Source organism: Solanum verrucosum, unplaced genomic scaffold (genome assembly GCF_900185275.1).
Source record: "Solanum verrucosum unplaced genomic scaffold, falcon-dt-bn FXZP01000191.1, whole genome shotgun sequence".
Classification (NCBI taxonomy): Eukaryota; Viridiplantae; Streptophyta; class Magnoliopsida; order Solanales; family Solanaceae; genus Solanum; species Solanum verrucosum.
In genome coordinates, this window is record NW_026020742.1 from 298,138 (window position 1) to 314,476 (window position 16,339).

Consider the following 16,339-nt stretch of genomic DNA (forward strand, 5'->3'; position numbering starts at 1 on the left):
TAAAAACCATTAGCATGATCATAACATAAGATACTAGAAAAGTACGGGAAAATTTAAAACTTTCTTGAGAACCAATAAATTGAAAACATTTTCATAAGCAAACGGAAGCCTTTACTAACTCTTTGTCTCAACCCATCTATTACAACTCTTGAATAAAAGATTTGGGACGCAGCCCACATAAATGTGTAAAACATAAGGAAATGACATAAAGGAAACATAAAGGGTTTGTTCTCGAAGCTATAAGGACTTACCAATTCTTCAACTCTTCTTGAACCTTAGAAACCTAGCCTCCAAAGAAACTTAATCTCCAACGCCCTACATTTGATTAGAATGTAGGCAATATGCATTAGTACAAAATGTACCAAGTATGAAAGCTAACACAACATCATAAGAGCATCTGAAAAATGGTTAGTCAATCGTAAGACATAAGCATAAGAGATAATAACATATTCATAGCATAGACATCATAATCATAGCATGGTATCAAACATAAGATCCATATAAACATAAGTCAACATAAGACATAATAATTGAGCATAGGAGCTAAATCATATTCATGGTATAGTCTTAACTTAGACTTTCATATTTACATACTTCAACCTTTGGTCTTTCATATTACAAGTGAACTACTTCACAAGCTACCTCCAAGCATACTTGTGCAAGGCAAGGATAGAATCCCATAATACTATGCAAGCTAAGTACCTCTTTTTGGTCATTCTTGGGCATAGTCCACATTCATAATCAAAACCTAGGTTTTCATGTCATAAGGGCACATATACTCCTAAGACACACTTGTTCAATGCATGAAAGGCATCCCATACTACCCTTCACACCAAGCATAGCCTTGCAGTCATCTTAGTCATACTCACCCTCCTTTAGTTTCATTATTAGCTTAACTCTCATGACTAAGAGAATGTCTCACCTTTAGTCAACTATAGCAAGGAAGGCAACTACGGCACAGTCTTATCTCAACACATCTCTGTAGTAACTATAAGTCATACTTGTGCAATGCAATCATAGCATCCCATAATACTAATCATGCAAAGTACCACTTTTAGGTCCTATTACTATTTCTTCTAGGTTTGGAACCTAGTTCCTCTCTATAACTTTAGAACACTATGAGGTACTCTCTTAAGCACATCTAAGTTCATTATTAGGTTGAACCCTAAGAGATGCTCCTTTTAGGTCTAAGTTCCCTACTCATATAGACCCTATGAGATACTATCTTAAGCATGTCAAAGTCCATTCATACTCTTGAACACTATGATGTACTTCATTAAGTAAGTCTTAGTTCAATTATGCTTTAGAACACTATGAGATGCTTCTTTAAGCATGTCTTAGTTCATTGGATATGGAGATTGCTACTAGAAACCTTAACTCAACTATATGAAGGCTTCCATCTCATGAGACCTAACCTTGGGAATACCCACACTCTACTACGCAAGAGTTCCTCCTTTAACTTAGATAGTCCTCACATTAACTAGGTGTGGTTCTCTTTTCTACTTGGAGCCTGGACCCTACCTTGTGTGACACTGCATCTCATCTTCAATATCCACTTGAGGCCAAGCATACACCTCAAGATTTACTTGCTAATCCTTGCTTAACACTCATAACTTATCGAAGGATGTCCTTGACATCCAAACCATGTTCAAATGATTCTATCACTTCATACTTCAAGCATTCATAAGGTAGGTTAGGTGGGTATAGGCCTTTCACCATAATCCAACCTATTAGACTTCTAATCTCTTTTAGACTTTACTCTCAAAGCCTTTACATCAATAGTTGGTCACATTAGCTTTACCTTAAAGCCCTAGCTATCATGATCACAAACCTTACTCTCAAGGTTTCTTTCTTAATCTCTTCTTTATATATAGATTTCAAGGTAATTTGATCACATCTTTCATTACTAGGTGATTCTAGTCTTAATTGATCATAAAGGTTGAATTCTAGCTTTACAAGTCAATATCAATCATATCCAACAAGGTCTAGTTCAATTCATAATTATATAATCCTAACTTTGATCAATTACTACACATAAAATTGATTTAGGAAAATTACTCATGAACCTTCAATTTCACCTCTAATGACATCAACCCAACAAACATGTAACTCATTAGGAAAACTAGGGTTAATCCCAGAATTCACATGATTTCATCATTATATCACAATTCAATTCTAAATCAACCATAAATAAGTATTATCCAACCCTTTGGAATCATACCCAACTATACCCACACATTGGAAGTAACCCCAACTTAGATTGAGGTTCTTTTTCACAAATTAGGGGATTACTACGGGGGTTCTATGGGTGGAAGAACCCATAGATGAAAAGCTAAACATACCTTAATCATTGACCTAGCACAAGCCTGCAACTATGGTTCCTTTGTTCTTGACCTTAGCTTCAAGCTCTAGCTTTTTCTTCAATGGGGGTCTTTCTAGAGAGAGAATTATTTGAGAGAAGAGTGATTTGGGGTTTTGATTTGGGTCTTTTGTAAAGTGACTTAAAATAATATATATATAGGTGTACAAAACACATATAAAATGACCCCTACTTAATATAACTTAAAATAGAATTTACCAAAAACCCCTCGACTAGGCAACCTATTGCCAGGGGTCACGCCCACTTGGACGGACCATCAAGGGCACCATGGCCCGTGGTGGTGCTTGTGGTCCCTTGACCAGTGACCCTTCCTAGCTTGGCAACCTCCCTTGAAGCTAAGGGAAGTCCACGAGACCTCCCACGGACCGTGGTCAAGCTAATGGGCCGTGGTGATGGTCGTGACCCCCCTTAGGCAGTAGCCTTTCCTCAAGGAATGACCTCCCACAAGTCTAAGGGGTCTTCACGGACCGTGGTCAAGACCACTGGTCATGAAGGTGGTCGTGAACCCCTTGGGCATTAGCTTGCCAAGGTTGGGCAGCTTTGGCCCTTTGGCTTAGGCTTACCCTTTTGCCTTGGCACTTGTCCTTCCCATGCTCAACCAATCTCTAAATAGTCTTGTAAACTAGGGGGTCTAACACATGTCTTGACGTTCAACTGCTAAGCCCCTTATTCAAAGCACGTAAAGTCTAGTCTATTACTCTAATTCTCAACATCACACTTTAGAATCCTAGCTTAAGGCCCTAGTTTAGTCTACTAGTTTCCGGGGCGTTGCACCTTAGGAACACATAATCGACCCTGATTGTGAAGCACACCATTTCCCTTTTGGGAGAAAACCTCAACTCTCTACTGATGGACTACACCTGTTAGTTGAAGCAATATAGGATCATTGTCTTGCTTTTCCTTAACCTCTGCTACTGATGAAGATTCTGACCCATTCTGAACTATTACACCACTATCTAATATTCTCATAAGGAGAACTCCTAATCGAGCAAGTATGTGACCATCTTTTGCTAGCTCTTTTCTTTCTTCCTCAACATGTGTTACACTACCCATAGATAGTCTGCTAAGAGCATATGCTACTACATTTTCCTTACCAGGATGGTAATGCACACTCATATCATAATCTTTGAGGAACTCAAGCCATCTCCTCTAGTGAAGATTCAACTCTTTCTGGGTGAACACCTACTAAAGTCTCTTATGGTCTGTAAACACATCTACGTGAACACCATACAAGTAATGTATCCAAATCTTGAGTGCAAACACCACGACTGCAACTCGAGGCCATGCGTTGGATAGTTCTTCTCATACACCTTAAGTTGTCTAGAAGCACAAGCTATAACCTTACCTCACTGCATCAACACACAACCTAGGTCAACTTTAGATGCATCACAATAGATCACATAACCGTTTGAACCCTCTGGTAGAGTCAAATAAGGTGTTGTAGTCAACCTAGTTTGCAGTTCTACAAAGCTTTTCTCACAATCATCTGACCACGTAGTCAACCTAGTTTTCAGTTTTGTAAAGTTTTTCCCACAATCATCTGACCGTTGGAACTTAACCTTTTTCTGATTCAACATAGTCAATGGAGAGGCTATAAATGAAAATTCTTCCACGAACCTTCTGTAATAACCAGCCAAACACAAGAAGCTTCTAATATCTATAGGAGATATAGATCTGGGCCATTGTTTTACTGCTTCTATTTTCTGAGAATCCACTCGGATCCATTCAATAGACATAATATGTCCAAGGAAAGAAATGGATTACAACCAAAACTCACATTTGTTAAACTTAGTGAATAACTGGCGATCTTTGAGAGTTTGCAGGACAACCCTCAAATTATTCACATGGTATTCCTTATTCCTAGAGTAAATGAGGATATAATCAATAAAGACGATAACGAACGAGTTCAAATACTGCTTTAACACTTTGTTCATCAAACACGTGAAAGTTGCATGAGCATTGGTTAGTCTAAATGACATAACTAAAAATTCATATTGACCATACCGAGTTCAAAAGGTTGTTTTCAGGATGTCAATGTCTTTGACTTTGAGCTGATGATAACCGGATCTGAGGTCTATCTTTGAGAAATGGCTAGCATCCTGAAGTTAGTCAAACAAGTCATCAATCCTGGGAATAGGATATTTATTCTGATTATGACTTTGTTCGACTAACGATAGTCAATTCACATCCTGAGAGAACTATCTTTCTTTTTCACGAACAACACTGGTGCACCCCATGGGGAAATACTAGGTCTGATGAAGCCCTTATCTAGAAGGTTTTTCAATTGCTCTTTCAATTCCTTAAGCTCAAATGGAGCCAGTTTGTAAGGAGGAATAGAAATATGTTGGGTATATTGGAAGATCAATTCCAAAGTCTATTACCCTTTTGGGAGGAACTCCGAGAAGATCTTCTAGAAACACTTCTGGGAACTCAGTTACTATTGGAACTGACTCGAGAGTTTGGGTTTTAGAGCTGGAATCCTTAACCCAAACTAGATGATAGAAATAACCCTTAGAGATCATCTTTCTGGCCTTAAGGCAAGAAAGGAATCGATCCATAGGCGCTAAGCTACTACCCTTTCGTTCTAAGATTGGTTCGTCAGTAAACTGAAAACGAACAATCCTAGTTCTACAATCAATTGAGGCATAACAGGAATATAGCCAATCCAATCCTAGAATGATATCAAAATCTACCATTTCTAATTCTACAAGATCTGCTGAGGTGACATTTTGAGAGATCGTGACATGGTAATTTCTATATACCCATCTAGCTATAACTGGGTAACTGACTGGGTTAGAGACTGAGAAGGGTTCTGAAAGAGTTTCTGGACTACCATCGAAGTTGACTGCTTTATAAGGAGTTACTAAGGAAAGAGTAGCCTCTGGATCTAACAAAGAATAAACATCTAAGTTATAAACTCGTAACGTACCGGTGACTACATCAGGAGAATCTTCCTGATCCTGGTGAGCCTGGAGAGCATACAACTTGTTTTGGCGCTGACCATCACCTGTACCAGAAGAGTTACCCTGCTCAGTCTGGTGACCTACTGGTGCTGCTGAAGTTGTGGACTGAGCTATACCATTATTACCCCCTTGACCCTGTTTAGCAGAAGGACAATCTCTCAACCTGTAACCAAAATGACCACACCCAAAACATCCTTCCTTTCATGCAAATAGGTGCTGGAGCAGGAGAATTCCTTTCATCCGGATGGTTCTTACCACACTTTGGAAAAGTTGGGTAGGTTCTGGTGCCTGAAATACTCCCCTGAGACTTAGAGCCTGATGCCCTATCTTTCAGATCCTATCGAAACTTGGAAGATGGAACACTAGCCGATGAAGATGCCGGAGCAGGAGAGTTCTGCTAAACTGCATGCGATTTCCACCACCAGATTTCTGTTGAGAATAGTCATTGTTGCTTGTTCTAGCCTTCTTATTCTCCTTAGCCTGTTCCTTATGCTTATCTTCCTCAACGTGTTGAGCATGAGTCATGAGCCTAGAGATGTTTATATTTTCCAGCAACATAGCATCCCTAGACTTTGTTTTTCACTAAGTCGGACACCACATACATAAACCTGTTCATTTGAGCCTTGGAATCGGCAAACTTGTGAGGAGTATACCTAGAGAGTGGGTGAACTTGAGTCCGTACTCTTGGACTGTCATGTTACCTTGCCTCAAATTCTTGAACTCTTGAGCTTTTGCCACCCTCAACTCTCTTGGGAAGAGCCTGTCCGAAAAAGTCTCACTAAAGCATTCCCAAGTGATAGGAGCTGGATCTGTACCCCTGTTCTCCTTCCATTGAGTATACCAGATATGAGTTACATCCTTAAGCAGATAGGATGCCAACTCTACCCTATCATTACCTGTTATTTACATCACTCCAAAGATCTTCTTGACCTCATCTATGAAGTTTTGGGGATCCTCAACAATCTGCGATCCTAAGAACACAAGAGGATTCATCCTAACAAAATCACGAACCCTGGCTGCAACTGGAACCTGCTGGTTGTTCTGGTTGGTCACACTCTAAGCCAAAAGTTGAATAGCGTTCCGAAACTCTGCATTCGAAACTTCCTGATTTGGGACTGGAGGAGTTGTGTTGGCGTTGCGTGCATTTGCATTCCTTCCATAAGCTCTATAAGGAGGCATGATCTAAAAGCGCATAACGTAAAGTTAGAACGAGAAATTAGATCATACCTTACGCACGATAAGAGTAAAATGAAAATGAAGTTTTCCTAAAACACTTCGTACTCCTTCTCATTAGATGTGGTGCACTTCACACCCATGAAAAGGACTCTACTTAGTGTGGCTTTATAGACATCCTAGGACACTTAAACTTAGGGTTCTGATACCAAATTTGTCACGCTCGAAGCTACCCCCATGACGCGGACACGGGACCTAGGATCACGAGTGACCCCAAGCTAACCCTGCTGGCATATCATAAGCATACTAAAGATAAACTGAATGAATAAATACTGTGCAGAAGCAAATCATGAAAACATCTGAAATGATGGGGAATACCCATACTAAATCAGAGTATATAAAATACTGAGAGTTTAACAACCACTAAAAAGTCAAACTCAAATACTAAAGTTGATTCTAACTATGTTTGGAATAAATCCTCTACTGACTAGAAATGCTGGGACATGCCCCAACTAGATCTAGGAAATGCTGAAAACTAAAGATTAAACGCAAAGGAAGATAATCATTTCAATCGTCCTCAAAGAATGAGGACTCATCACTATTGATGCTGAACAGAAGATTGAGAACCGATCTATGCGTGATGATGGTAGGTATATTTATATGCCTAAGTTGTCAATAATTGCCCATAAAGTGCTTGAATTGAGGAATGATCTTGAGTCTATTAGCTTGATTTTTTTGTTATACTTGTGATGATTATGCACTTACACACATGATTAGTTGTTTCAGGAACTCTCGAAGGAATTGGAGTTGGAACGAAGAAAGAAGGAGAAAAGACGCGCAAGAAATTGACTAAGTGTGAAGACCCAAGGGCTTGGCGTACTGAGAGGCACATCGCGCCAGCTCGCAAAGTTTTGCAAGACTTCTGGGCCATACTTCTTGGCGTGACGCGCCAGCCCCAGAAGTACTGAGGGCACATATGCGGCGCACTGCGAGGAGCCTCGTGCCAGCAACCAAGGTCTGTGCCAATTTTCAGGCGCTCTGCAAGATGCGTCGCACCACAATGGAAAGGTCTAACCCCGTTTCCAGGCGCGACACGTCCCTTTTTTGCCAACTTTTCCAAGTTTTTAACATTAACTAGGATTCCTATTTTGGGTAGGATTTGTTCCCAACTTTTCCTACTATTATAAATAGATCCTTAGGGCTCCATTATTGGGGTTGGACGTTTGATTTAGTGTGCAAGAGCAAGAATTCAAGTTTGTAATAGGTTTTAATCTTTTAACTCTTCTATTTTCTGGAAATTGAATGAACTATTGTATTTTCTAGTTTTCTAATAGCATGAGTAGCTAAACGCCCTAGTTCTGGGGCTGTAGCTACGAATTGATTGCTGATTATTTGAGGTTGTTGAATTAATTTTTGGTTGTCAATACAAGTTGCTTCTATATTCTTGTTTGAGTATTTTATGCTTGCGCACCATAAGATAAACCTATTGTCTAATCTTAAAATCGGGAGATGAGAGGTTAGATCGACCAGAGAATATATAGAGCTTGGTCCATCCATTGAATTGAGGTGATTAGTGTTCAAGAGTGACGCCCAGACGAAGACCTTGCTTGGTTACGAAATAGGATGAAATATAAATGATCGCCAGTTAGTCTATTTATCCCCGCTCAACGATGTAGTTAGATAGCTAACTAGGGTAGGCAACGAGAGGCGTATAACCCAAATCATATCATCAACCCTATAAACCAGTAACTTGACAACTGAAATTAGTTCTAAGACAATAATGTGAAACATGATATTCATTATATGCTGTTGCCCTGGAATTACTTTTAATTTACTTGAAACATTATATCAAAGTCGTTCACAATTAGTTACTTTCAATTAGTGCATAATTATTAGTAGATAAACAATAATTCATGAACTCTTGAAAATGTTACTTTTTACTTTTAGTTGTAGAATTAAGTGAATATAAGTTGATCATAAGTCCCTTGGGAACGATAACTCGTTTCTTTAAGAATCTGTATTACTTGCGCGACCACGGACAGTTGCGTGTATATTGTGGAGCAATAAGTTTTTGGCGCAACTGCCGGGGATTTCGAAATTGATTTATATTCAATCTTCTTAAGTCTACAATTAAAATATTCTGGTATTAATTACTTGATCTTAGCTTGCTACTACAGGCACTTGATTTTCAGGTCTGGCTCGGAAAAGAGATGTTGTCGAACCTTACAACGAACCTAAAAGAGTTGTACGCCAGCGCAAGAAAATGGCGAATCAAGGACGACATGGAGAATTGGGGTTTGGTCTTCCGGGAAACATTGATGATGATAATCAAGACAACTTGAATAACCCCAAAAATGTGAATAACCAAAGGAACCCGAATAACCAAGGTGTACCGCCTGTCGTACCCGCAAGACCAGTCCATGATGTGGCAGTCCCACTCACAGCCAATTTGGCATCTAGCAGTAGGAAACCTCCGCCGGGGGATATATTTGAACTAAAGCAGAGCATGGTACATATCCTCCATTCTAATGGGCAATTCACTGGTCTCCTCCATGAGGATCCTCAAATCCATCTTAGGACCTTCATAGATATTACCAATACATACATCCCAATTGGAGTATCATCGGACTATGTGAGGCTGACTTTGTTCCCGTACTCATTGTCAGGAGCTGCAAGGCGTTGGTTAGATTCTAAGCCACCAAACTCCATCACTACTTGGGATAATCTAGCAAAGAAGTTACTGAGTCAATTTTTCCCATCGAAGAAAACCGCTAAACTAAGAGGTGAGATAATAAACTTTGTTCAAAAGAAAGGGGATGACATTACCAACCATAGGCATGTTTCAAACAAATGTTGAATGCTTGCCCATACCATATGCAAACCAATGAGGTACTTGCTCACACTTTCTTTGAGGGCTTAGACTATAATGCTCGTGCTCTTCTTAATAGTGCAACAGGTGGACAACCCTAATCCATAACAAGTGAAGAGTTCTTCACCTTACTCGATAAACATTCTGAAGGGAACCAAGGGTATGAGGGGGGAAATGTCTAGATACCTAACCCAAAAGGCTGCAGGGATCTTAGATGTAGACTAAGCTACTGCCATAAATGCCAAATTAGATGTAATGCAACATAAAATGACCTTACATTTTAAACAAATGGCTCTAAATCAGGCACTGTTAAATGTGGTACAATGTGCAGCAAATTGGTGTGAGGTATGTGGTAGTGGAACTCATGTAACCGAGCAATGTGAGGCAAACCCGGATTCCGTAAACTATGTGGTTAATGGCAAATGGGTGGAGTGCAATAAAATTATGGTAATACTTACAACCCTAGTTGGAAGAACCATCATAACTTCTCATGGGGTGGCAACCAAAAGAAAAATTAGGCGCAAGGGGTTAACCAATACCGTTCTCAAGGGGCTGGGCAACAATACTACAATCCTAACCAAGGCTCAAATCCTAGTGCACCAAAGGGGGGGATGACCAATGAAGAGCTACTCCAAAAGCTCATGACTGAAATAAGAACCAAATTAAATGCTAGAATAGATAAGCAGGATGAGAACATTAGAAACATCCAGATGTCCCAAATGAGTTTAGAGAAGCAAGTTGCGCAAGTGGCTAATTTTTTGAACTTGCATCCCCAAGGTGGGCTGCCCGGTGATACTGAGCCCAACCCAAAACAATTGCATGTGGTAAGTACTAGAAGTGGGTTGCAACTAGAGGAACTAGCTCCAAAGAAGAGAGACACAGAGGTAAGTAACAAAGAAAAGAAGGTGGAAGAGGTAGTAAAAAGTTCCAATGTTGAGGTAGCCGTTCCTCAAAATAAATTACCACCTCCATTTCCACAAAGGCTGAAAAAGCACAATGAAGATGAATGCTTCGGTAAGTTTCTCTCTCTCCTTAAACAAGTTCACATTAATCTACATTTGGTTGACATTTTGCAGGGTATCTCGATGTATGCTAAATACGTGAAGGACATTGTGGCTAGCAAGATGAGGGTCACAAAATATGAAACTGTAGCACTTACTGAGGAGTGTAGCTCAAGGATCCAAAACAGACTGCCCAAAAAGTTAAAAGATCCAGGTAGTTTTACTGTGCAGATTACAATTGGGCAAAGTATTCATGCCCGGGGGTTGTATGATTTGGGGCAAGTATAAATTTGATGCCCTTATCTTTGTATCAAAAAATTGGGTTGGGTAGTCCAAAACGAACCACTGTTATTCTCCAACTTGCAGATATATCCATTGCTAGGCCAGAGTGGGTGGTAGAAGATGTGTTAATACAAGTAGGTTCATTGATTTTTCTAATAGATTTTGTGGTCTAAGACTTTGAACCCGATTCTGAAGTTCCATTCATGTTGGGATGACCTTTCTTGGCCACGGGTAGGGCATTGATTGATGTAGTAGCTGGTCAACTAACTATGAGGGCACATGATAAGGTTGAAGTGTTTGATGTTTACCGCGCTTTAAAATTACCTTCTATTTATGAAGAGTTGTCTGCTATTACTGTGGTTGATCGCATAGTAGAATCACAAGTAGTTGTGCCCGAAGATCCTTTAGAAAGAGTGTTAGTGGGTCATGAGATAGAGGGAGACACTGAAGCTCAAGAGATTGAATTATGCTTAAATCTAGCACTAGTAGACACTCGTAGGACTCAAGTGGAGTCACTAGATCGCGAGTTGGGCCCCCCACCTAAGCCATCAATAGAAGAAACCCCTACGTTGGAACTAAAAACTCTACTGGCTCACCTAAGGTATGCTTATTTGGGTACTAATGAAACTTTGCCTGTTATACTTTCTGCAGAATTGTCTGACTTACAAGTTGATGCGACATTGAGGATTTTAAAATGGAGGAGGAAAGCAATTGGATGGCAGATGATTGATATTCATGGGATTAGTCTGGCATTATGCATGCACAGAAGTTACATGGAAGAGGATCACAAACCCAAAGCACAACATCAACGTCAACTGAATCTTGTGATGAAAGATGTGGTAAGAAAGGAAGTCATAAAGTGGCTAGATGCTGGAATTGTGTACCCAATCTCTGATAGTAAGTGGGTAAGTCCGGTACAATGTATTCCCAAGAAGGGAGGTATGACAGTAGTAAGGAACGAAAAGAATGAGTTGATTCCTACTAGAACAGTGACCGGGTGGAGAATTTGCATGGATTACTGGAAACTAAATGATGCTACCCGGAAAGAAAACTACCCCGTTCCCTTCATTGATCAAATGCTTGACCGACTAGCAGGGCAAGAGTACTATTGTTTCTTAGATTGATATTCCGGTTACAACCAGATCTTGATTGCACCCGAGGATCAGGAAAAGACCACATTCACTTGTCCTTATGGCACATATGCTTTCAAGCGCATGCCATTCGGACTTTGCAATGCACCAGCGACTTTTCAAAGGTGTATGATGGCCATTTTTCATGATATGGTGGAAGACTTTGTTGAGGTGTTCATGGATGATTTTTTCGTCTTTGGGAAGTTTTTTGAGGTATGTCTCCAAAATCTAGATAAAGTACTTGCTAGATGTGAAGACACTAACTTAGTTCTAAACTGGGAAAAGTGTCATTTTTTGGTAAGAGAGGGGATAGTGTTGGGACACAAGGTGTCTAAATCTGGTTTGGAAGTTGATAAGGCAAAGGTAGAAGTTATTGAGAAATTACCCCCTCCCATTTCTGTAAAAGGTGTACGTAGTTTTCTTGGTCATACAGGTTTTTACAGGCGATTCATCAAGGATTTTTCCAAGATTGCCAAACCTATGTGCAATCTGTTGGAGAAGGAGGTGAAGTTTGACTTTGATGAGACGTGTTTGAAAGCTTTTGAGATGTTGAAGAGGATCTTAATTGAGGCTTCCATCTTAATTGCTCCTGATTGCGGATTACCATTTGAACTCATGTGTGATGCCAGCGACATAGCAGTTGGTGCAGTGTTGGGACATAGAAAGAATAAAGTGTTCCACTCGATCTATTATGCAAGCAAGACCCTTGACTCTACACAAGCTAATTACATAGTGACTGAGAAGGAGATGTTCGTTCTAGTGTTCACCTTCGACAAGTTCAGATCATATTTGGTAGGTACTAAAGTGATTGTTTTTACTGACCATGCAGCTATTAGGTACTTATTCAACAAGAAGGATGCTAAACCAAGACAGATTCGATGGATATTGCTTCTCCAATAATTTGACCTTAAGATCAAAGATAGGAAAGGTACTGAGAATCAAATAGTTGATCACTTATCTAGGTTGGAGGATTTTTCACATGTGAATGAAGGAAAGCAAATCCGGGAAGAGTTTTCGGATGAACAATTGATGGCATTGGATATCTCTCAAGTGCCATGGTATGCAAACATTGTGAATTTGATAGTAAGTGGTGATTATCCTTCGGGTGCAACCACCCAACAAAAGAAAAATCTCAATTATGATGCCAAGTTCTATATTTAGGATGAACCATTCTTGTTCAAGCAAGGTGTAGACCTGGTAGTAAGAAGGTCCATTCCGGAATCTGAGGTTCACAAAGTGCTCAAAAGTTGTCATGCTAGCCCATATGGTGGTCACCATGGAGGAGAGCGCACTGCTCATAAGGTACTACAATCTAGTTTATTTTGGCCCTCGTTATTTAATATTGCTTTTGTGAAGGGTTGTGATAAATGCCAAAGGTTGGGTACTATTTCAAGAAGACATGAGATGCTGCTAAGTAACATTTTGGAGGTGGAAATCTTTGATGTGTGGGGTATTGACTTCATGGGTCCATTCCCACCATCTAGTGGAAACCAATACATTCTTGTGGTGGTGGGTTATATTAGGAAATGGGTTGAGGCGGTCGCTCTTCCTTCCAATGATTCAAGGGTGGTGATAAAGTTCATAAAGAAGCACATCTTCACTCGCTTTGGCGCTCCAAGGGCAATTATAAGTGATGGAGGTAAGCATTTAATTAACCATCTTGTTAAGAATCTTCTTTCTAAGTATGGTATTCGTTATAAGGTTGCTACAACTTACCATCCTCAAATGAGTGGCCAAGTGGAGGTTTCAAATACAGAGGTGAAGCAAATTTTGCAGAAAACGGTGAATGAGCAAAAGAAAGATTCATCTGAGAAATTAGATGATGTGTTGTGGGCATATAGGACTACATATAATACACCAATAGGGACTTCTCCCTATCCCATAGTATTTGGGAAAACATGTCACCTTCCGACAGAATTAGAACATCAAGCATACTGGACTATCAAGAAGTTAAACTTACACCCCGAGCTAGCTGGTAAAAAGAGAGTGAATCAGCTGCATGAACTTGAGGAGTTTAGGCTCCACGTGTATGAGAATGTCAAGCTATACAAAGAAAAGACAAAGAGGTGACATGACAAGCACATAGTAGCTCGTACCTTCAAGCCGAGAGATAAGGTACTACTCTTTAACTCTAAACTAAGGTTATTCCCCGGAAAACTAAGGCTGAAGTGGAGTGGTCCTTTAGAAGTGGTCAGAATGACACAACATGGGGTTGTTGAACTTAAAGGTAAGACTGACCTTATGTTCTTGGTCAATGGGCAAAGAGTGAAACACTATTTCGGTGAAGATTCAGATCCTGATCGGGAAGCTCTTGAGCTAAATGATGAATGATCCAAGCTGCCGCATGCCGCGACGTTAAATCAAGTGCTACATGGGAGGCAACCCATGAACAATATGTAATAGATAGATTTATCGTCTTTGAATTCTTGAAAAAAAAATTTAGTAGCTTAGTTTCAATTTGTAGAATATAGGTTAGTTTTAGTTAGATAGGATTTTTAATTATTATTTGTAACTTAGCTTGTAATAGTAAAAAATTAAAACAAAAAATACCTAAAGCCAGGCGCACTGGTAGGCGCACCGCGCCTGGCATGAAAGTTCTGCGCCGAAGTTGGGGCACGCCACTGGCGCCTCACGCCCTCAACGCGCCACTCCCTAATTTTTTTTAATTCGGGTTTTTACCCGGATTTCGCCCGACCCACTACAAATAAAACCCCCCAAATCCCATATTCTTCCCCTAGTTCCACCGACCCCAACCCCAAAGTTTCTCCCACTATTTTCTCTTTTTCTTCTTCCCTCTCCAAATTCCTCCATTAACCCACCTCCACTTCCTCTTTTCCTGCACAGTTCCCCCTTTTCTTCAACTTTTCCTTCTCCCACAACTCCATTATAAGTACTTCCACCTCTCCAAATTTCTTCCCTCTCTTTTTCAAACCAAATTTTCAACTCTTCTTCCCTCACCTCTCACTGCCCAAAACTGACCCCCCCCATAAATTTTTCTAATTTTTTTCTTATTTCTTTCTTCCTTTTTTCTAGTTTTCTCCTCTTAACAGGTTCTAATGGCACCTAAGGCGAAGAATGTGGCGGGGTCTAAGCGGAGTCGAAAGGGTGAAGCATCCGGGTCTGGTAATAGGGAACCAGCCCAAAAGTTCAGGAAAAAGGCGGTGAAAGCGTATGGGTTGTTGTGGTTTGACTACCAGCGAGAGCCTAAATACATGGGAAATGAGTATGTCGACGAGGTAAGGTTGCAAACTCAACTTTCGGCTATATATAGGACTGTTGTGGAGTTGGGGCTAAAATTTATTTTGATCATCTGGGTGATTGTAATCTGACATTGGTACGTGAGTTTTATGATAATTGGCTCACATAAACACAAATTAAACATGTGCCAATTCGAGGCAAGGATATGAGATATTTGGCCTGAGTTTTTAATGAGTGGTTAGGCACTCCCAACTGTGACACCGATGAGTTTAATAGACTGAAAGAGACCCCTCCGTATAGAGATATTAGGCATACATTGTGTGGGGTTGAGTCCACGGCTAGGTGGGGGTGTAGCAAGGACACCGGGAGGCATAACACCCTCCATTTTACGAATTTCAATTTTGTTGCTAGGGTATGGTTGAAGATTGTTTGTAGTATGTTGCTTCCTCTAAAACATTTATCTGAGGTAACGAGGGATAGAGTAGTGCTAGTGTTCATGCTGATGAAGGGAATGCCCATTTCGGGGCAATCCTGAGGCAGCACATGATGAAATTCAGGAATAATATGTGGTGGCGGTTTTCCTATGGGGGGTTGATTACCCATTATCTTCGGGCCAAGGAATAGAGGAGGAGGCATGTGATCTAACCATTGCTTTTCACCCGGATTTGACGGGTGAGCTAGTTGATGTGACGAGGACTAAGGCACTTGACACATCACATGGACCGGTTCTGTCTGCCTAGGAGAGGCAACCCTGTGACGATAGTTTCATGGCTAGGATATTTGGGATGGCTGAGTTGCAATTGCGGATCGGTGGGCGTCCGGTAACTAACAAGGAGATGGAGACCTTGGAGGATCGTTATCCATAGAACGAGAGTGCAACCTTTATGTGCAGGTCTGGTCCTGCATTCTTAGAGCCTTTGGATGATGATGTGGCTACTGCTGACGAGGCTATGAATGATGAGGAGGATGATGTTGTGGATGAGGAGGTGAATGCCTTGATGGTGTTTGATCATGGTGACGACGAGGCCTAGAGGCCCGATAGAGTATTCCTAACTCTATATTTTGCTTAAATTGTGCATTGAGGACAATGCTTATTTTTAAAGTGTGGGGTGGGGTAATATATCTCTGTTGTATATAGTTGTTTATTGCTTTATCGAGTCTAGTTTTAGTGTTTTGTTAAACTTTTTATTTTTTTTATTTTGGGTTCCTCAACGTTTGTTTTCGGTACTTTTACTGAGGATTGTCCCTTTGAACCGACTAGGACTAGTTTCTTGCTTTATTGAGTCGTCATAGGAGTGACAGTTTCTAATGATAGATGGATGACGACCGTCTTAAGGGAAAAT

The 16,339-nt window shown here is 40.4% G+C and overlaps 1 pseudogene; it reads left to right on the top strand.

The window, feature by feature from the left end:
- Positions 1 to 10,937: 10,937 nt before the first annotated feature.
- LOC125812711 (uncharacterized) lies at positions 10,938 to 13,868 on the top strand (annotated as a pseudogene).
- The last annotated feature ends 2,471 nt before the right edge of the window (positions 13,869 to 16,339 follow it).